Genomic DNA, 7,191 nt, shown 5'->3' with positions numbered 1-7,191 from the left:
TGCCCTATCTACCAACGCCAAGGTTTCAGCAATATCTGTTGGCTTTGCTCATGAATTCATCATGAAAAAGCTCCCTCTTCTCTTTATTCGTAATTCTTGTGAATCTTAGTGCCTTGAAAATACTTGTCGATGTTTTTTTCCTTTTAATCAGTATTATTATATTATTAACCAGAGGAAGAGGGTAGGTGTATAAATTTATGTTGTATGTAAATGTTGACCTAATTTAATTACTTTGTGTGTTCTTTTACTCTGTACGAGACGATCAAATAGTCGTTCTTTTTTAGCTGTTGCATGCCTTCTACTCCTATCTTTTCATTTTATCCATTTTCTATTCTCCTAGATTCTAATTACTCATGTCGCGCGTCCCATTAAAATTTGATATTTCATATAGTTCATTCTGAATTTTCTAAAGAAAGTTTGAAATAGTACTACTAGTTTAAATTGTGTATAGATTAATGAGACGTTAGTTCAATTGTTACATCATGTGCCGAATAGTATAAGACAATATTACTTATATTCGTTGAATGAGGGAAATGTTTACTACGTAACGAGGAGATTATTAGAATATTGGGATTGATTAATATAAGAAACAAATAAATCAACTAAAATTGATCAAGACGGTATCTTTTGCTGTCAAACAAAATGATTTATGCTTATTATAAATTGAAGCCGAGGGTTTATCGGAAACGACTTCTCTATCTTTATAAGGTAGGGGTAAGGTTTGCGTACACACTACCCTTCTCAGACCTTATTTATGGGGAATATACTGGATCAGGGGCGAAGCTATATAGCCATAAGAGTGGTCAACTGACCGTCGTTCGTCGAAAAATTACACCTATATATAAGTAAAACATTATATTTTAGAGGTATATAACATATATCGGATGTTGAAGTTTGGCAAAATGCCAAAGTCCCACATTGGTTGGGAGTTAAGTTTGGGGGGATTTTTCCCCTATAAAAGAAGGCTTAATGTTTAGGATTTAAACACACCTCTCATTTGTCTTCTCATCTGTTTAAGGCATTTGTATCTTCTCTCTTTAGTATTATTTCACTTGTATTTTTGGAGTGGAATAAAATATTGGTTGTGTCCGAGGAGTAGGCAAAATTAGCCGAACCTCGTAAATTCTGGTGTTCCCTTTATTGTTGCTTTATTGTCTTATTTATTATTTGGTGGCTGTCATAATTTTTGGTATAGTAGTTGTGACTTATTCACACTATATACATTTGGCTTCCGCAACAATTGGTATCAGAGCCAAGGTACTGTCTAAGTATGCTCTGTGGTTGCAGCATAGTCTGATCTTCCACATCAGAAAAGATTTATCTTGGTAACTGAGTCAAGGTTCTGTCTGAGTATGCTCTGTGGTTGCAGCTTAGTCTGATCTTCTACATCAGAAAGGAAATAATCTTGATTTGTGTCGTCAGCTATTAAATAATATTTGTGTCAAATATGGGAGACAATAAACAAGAAGAATCTACATCAAGTGTCAACAATACGTCATCATTGGCATCTTCGCTTATGACAAGAATTGTGTCAAATGCGAAATTTGCGGTCGAAATATTTGACGGGTCCGGACATTTTGGGATGTGGCAAGGCGAGGTTCTAGATGTCCTTTTTCAACAAGGGCTAGATCTGGCCATTGAAGAAAAGAAACCAGATGTTATTGGAGAAGAAGATTGGAGAATTATCAACCGTGTTGCTTGCGGTACCATTCGATCCTACCTTGCTAGAGAGCAGAAATATCCATACACAAAGGAAACTTCTGCAAGTAAATTATGGAAAGCACTGGAGGATAAATTTTTGAAGAAAAACAGTCAAAATAAATTGTACATGAAGAAGAGACTGTTTCACTTCACCTATGTTCCTGGTACCACGATGAATGAACATATCACCAGTTTCAATAAGTTGGTCACAAATTTGCAAAATATGGATACAACTTATGATGATGGTGACTTGGCCTTAATGTTGTTGGCGTCACTTCCTGATGAGTACGAGCACCTTGAAACTACTCTACTCCATGGAAATGACGAAATTTCTCTCAGAGAAGTTTGTTCGGCTTTGTACAGCTATGAACAAAGAAAGCGAGAAAAACAGAAGGGCGGAGAAGGAGAAGCACTGTTTGTGAGGGGTCGTCCTCAAAATCAAACGAGGACAAAGAAGGGAAGATCCAAGTCAAGATCCAGACCCAGCAAAGATGAATGTGCCTTTTGTCGAGAAAAAGGGCACTGGAAGAAAGACTGTCCGAAGTTGAAGAATAAGGCCAAACATAACAATGGAAAGGCTATTATGGATTCAAATGTAGCTGATTGTGATGATTCAGACTTCTCATTAGTTACAACAGAGTCATCAACATCATCAGACATATGGTTGATGGACTCGGCTTGTAGCTATCATATGTGTCCCAACAGGGACTGGTTCGTGGAATTTCAAGAAGGAGAATATGGAGTCGTCCACACAGCGGATAACAGCCCTCTTACCTCATATGGCATTGGTTCAATACGATTAAGGAACCATGATGGAATGATCAGAACATTGACAGATGTTCGATATGTACCGGATTTGAAGAAGAATCTCATCTCTGTGGGAGCCCTAGAATCAAAAGGGTTCAAAATCATTGCAGAAAATGGAGTGATGAGAGTATGCTCCGGTGCACTAGTGGTAATGAAGGCTAATCGGAAGAATAATAATATGTACCGCTATCGTGGCAGTACAGTTATTGGGACAGCGACAGTGACATCCAGTGACGACAAAGAGGCAGAAGCAACCAAGCTATGGCACATGCGCTTGGGACATGCTGGAGGAAAATCCTTGAAAACTCTATCAGATCAAGGATTGTTAAAAGGAGTAAAGGCTTGCAACTTGGAGTTTTGTGAGCATTGGTGTTAAAGGGAAACAGACAAGGGTTAAATTTGGTACAGCGATCCATAATACTAAAGGCATTTTGGATTATGTACACTCAGATGTTTGGGGTCCTTCCAAAACACCTTCATTGGGTGGGAAGCACTATTTTGTAACCTTTGTTGATGATTTTTCCCGAAGAGTATGGGTGTATACAATGAAGAGCAAAGATGAAGTGTTGGGAATTTTTCTCAAATGGAAGACGATGGTGGAGAATCAAACAGGCAAGAGGATCAAGTGTATTCGCACAGACAATGGAGGTGAATACAAAAATGATCATTTCAATAAGGTCTGTGAAAATGATGGCATCGTCCGACACTTCACTGTTAGACATACACCACAACAAAATGGAGTGGCAGAACGTATGAACCGGACCTTGCTGGAGAAGGTACGGTGTATGTTGTCCAATGCTGGCTTGGGCAAAGAATTTTGGGCTGAGGCAATTACATATGCATGTCACCTCATTAATCGTCTACCATCTGCTGCTATTGATGGCAAGACACCATTTGAAAAATGGTATGGAAAACCTGCTGTAGATTATAACTCTTTGCACGTGTTTGGCTCAACTGCATATTATCATGTGACGGAGTCAAAATTGGATCCAAGGGCAAAGAAGGCTATTTTTATGGGAATTACTTCTGGAGTCAAAGGATATCGCTTATGGTGTCCTATGACAAAGAAAGTAATATTCAGCAGGGATGTTACCTTTGATGAATCTGCTATGGTAAATAAGGTAACAGAAGATACCAAACAAAATAAAGGTGCTTCTAAGCAGGTGGAGTTTGAGGGAAAATTTATTTTTCCTACACAAGAAGCAGAGGAGGAAACAAATGAAGATTACCCTCTGGAAGGAGAGCCAGTAGAGGAGATTCCAACTCAGGAACCTCAACAACAACTTGAATCAATAGCAACCAGCAGGCCAAAAAGAACAATAACGAAACCTGTTCGTCTCATAGAGACAGTTGCTTGTGCAACCTCAATTGTAGCTGATGATGTTCCTACCACTTATAAAGACACTGTCCAAAGTTCAGAAGAAGATAAGTGGAGGATTGCCATGAATGATGAAATACAGTCCCTTCATCAGAATCATACATGGAGATTGGCCAATCTCCCGAAGGGAAAGAAAGCAATTGGGTGCAAATGGGTATTTGCAAAGAAGGAAGGATTTCCTAACCAAGTAGATGTTCGCTACAAAGCAAGATTGGTGGCCAAAGGATATGCTCAAAAGGAGGGAATTGATTACAATGAAGTGTTTTCTCCAGTTGTAAAACATTCCTCCATTAGAATTATGTTGGCTTTGGTAGCACAATTGGATTTGGAACTAGTTCAGATGGATGTAAAAACTGCGTTTTTACATGGAAACTTGGAGGAGGAAATCTACATGACTCAGCCAGAAGGATTCAAAGTTGCTGGAAAAGAAAATATGGTGTGCAAACTTGAAAAATCGTTGTACGGATTGAAACAATCTTCTAGACAATGGTACAAGCGATTTGACGAGTTTATGTTGCGGCAAGGGTACAAGAGAAGCAAATACGATCATTGTGTGTATTTGCACAAGCTTAAAGATGGTTCCTTTGTATATCTTCTCCTATATGTTGATGATATGTTGATAGCTTCCAAGAATTCGGAAGAAATTGATAAGTTGAAGATTCAACTGAAGAAGGAGTTCGAGATGAAGGATTTGGGTGAGGCAAAGAAAATTCTTGGCATGGAGATAATTAGAGATAGACGTTCAAAGAAACTCTGTTTATCTCAAAAGGAATATTTGAAGAGAGTACTTCAACGTTTTGGCATAGATGACAAGACTAAGCCAGTTAGTACTCCACTTGCTTCCCATTTTAAGCTAAGTACTACTATGTCGCCAATGGATGAAGCTGAACGAGAGTATATGTCAAAGGTACCATACGCAAATGTTGTTGGTAGCTTGATGTATGCAATGGTTTGCACAAGGCCTGACATTTCACAAGTTGTTGGAGTTATTAGCAGATATATGCACAATCCAGGGAAGGAGCATTGGCAAGCTGTGAAGTGGATTCTACGGTATATTCATAATACTGTAGATGTCGGGTTAGTTTTTGAGCAGGAAGACAATCAGTCTGTAGTTGGATATTGTGACTCAGATTTTGCGGGTGATCTGGACAAACGAAGATCAACTACTGGTTATGTGTTTACTTTTGCAAAGGCACCAGTTAGTTGGAAGTCTACTTTGCAGTCAACAGTTGCTTTGTCTACAACAGAGGCAGAGTACATGGCTATTACAGAGGCTGTGAAGGAGGCAATTTGGCTTCAAGGATTGCTAAAGGAGCTTGGTGTTGAACAAAAAGGTATCACAATTTTTTGTGATAGTCAAAGTGCTATTCAATTAGCGAAGAACCAAGTTTATCATGCAAGGACGAAGCATATTGATGTTCGGTATCATTTCGTACGAGAAATCATAGAAGAAGGAGGAGTCACAGTGAAGAAAATTCATACTACGGAGAATCCTGCTGATATGCTAACTAAGGTGGTGACTGCGATCAAGTTTCAACATTGTTTGGATTTGATCAACATTGTTGAACACTGAAGATTGAAGATGAAGACACAACCAAAATTTGTTATTGAGAGAGAATTGAAAATGTGGAATTTTGCCAAGGTGGAGATTTGTTGAAGTTTGGCAAAATGCCAAAGTCCCACATTGGTTGGGAGTTAAGTTTGGGGGGATTTTTCCCCTATAAAAGAAGGCTTAATGTTTAGGATTTAAACACACCTCTCATTTGCCTTCTCATCTGTTTAAGGCATTTGTATCTTCTCTCTTTAGTATTATTTCACTTGTATTTTTGGAGTGGAATAAAATATTGGTTGTGTCCGAGGAGTAGGCAAAATTAGCCGAACCTCGTAAATTCTGGTGTTCCCTTTATTGTTGCTTTATTGTCTTATTTATTATTTGGTGGCTGTCATAATTTTTGGTATAGTAGTTGTGACTTATTCACACTATATACATTTGGCTTCCGCAACAATTGGTATCAGAGCCAAGGTACTGTCTAAGTATGCTCTGTGGTTGCAGCATAGTCTGATCTTCCACATCAGAAAAGATTTATCTTGGTAACTGAGTCAAGGTTCTGTCTGAGTATGCTCTGTAGTTGCAGCTTAGTCTGATCTTCTACATCAGAAAGGAAATAATCTTGATTTGTGTCGTCAGCTATTAAATAATATTTGTGTCAAATATGGGGGACAATAAACAAGAAGAATCTACATCAAGTGTCAACAATACGTCATCATTGGCATCTTCGCTTATGACAAGAATTGTGTCAAATGCGAAATTTGCGGTAGAAATTTTTGACGGGTCCGGACATTTTGGGATGTGGCAAGGCGAGGTTCTAGATGTCCTTTTTCAACAAGGGCTAGATCTGGCCATTGAAGAAAAGAAACCAGATGTTATTGGAGAAGAAGATTGGAGAATTATCAACCGTGTTGCTTGCGGTGAGATAAGATGTGAGATTAAATTTATATCTTGTTTGGCTGGCAGTATAAATTTATCTCAAATAAATCCCAAACTTATAAGATGTAAATTTAATTCCAAACTTAATCCGGAATATCGTATTTTATCCCACCTTATCTCATCAAATGTGAGATTATTTTATCCCATCTCTTATGTGACATAAATTAGTCTTAGGATTATATTTCAGGAATGATTTAATACGGATACCAAACGACCCCTAAGGGTTTCGTGACAGACCGACATCCAGGAGGAAAAGAAAAAAGAAAAGGAAGAATGTCACTTTTTCCCCTATTATTTGATGCAGTAATATTTCAGTTGACCTGATACAAGCATATGAGTCATGTTGTCGGCACTTGTTACACGGTCTTATGCAAACGGTATCAGATGCAGGATAGCTAGCCGTTAGCACAATTGTAACGATTCTACTCGTCGTTTTACTTTCCGGATGTTCGTTCCCCTAAATAGGACTATTCGTATATGCTTATACTGTTTTATGACTTGTGGGGATAGTTAGTTCGAGTTTGAAAGGTTCGGATTGAAATCGGAACACTTAGTCCCTTAATATTGGCTAGAAAGGACTAACTTTGACTTGGGTCAACATTTTGAGTAAACGACCTCAGAACCGGGATTTGACGGTCCCAATAGGTTCGTATGATGATTTTGGACTTCGGCGTTTGTTCGGATCGGGTTTTAAATGATCCGGGAGCGTTTCGGCGCTTAATATTGAAAGTTGGCACATTAAAGGTTTTAAAGTTCTTTAAATTTGGTTTGAATTAGGATTTGATGTTATCGGGGTGCAATTGGGATTCCGAGTCTC

The sequence above is a fragment of the Nicotiana sylvestris genome, chromosome 8 (genome assembly GCF_000393655.2).
Source record: "Nicotiana sylvestris chromosome 8, ASM39365v2, whole genome shotgun sequence".
Lineage (NCBI taxonomy): Eukaryota > Viridiplantae > Streptophyta > Magnoliopsida > Solanales > Solanaceae > Nicotiana > Nicotiana sylvestris.
The sequence above is the reverse complement of the archived record's forward strand: the minus strand, read 5'-3'. Positions refer to the sequence as shown.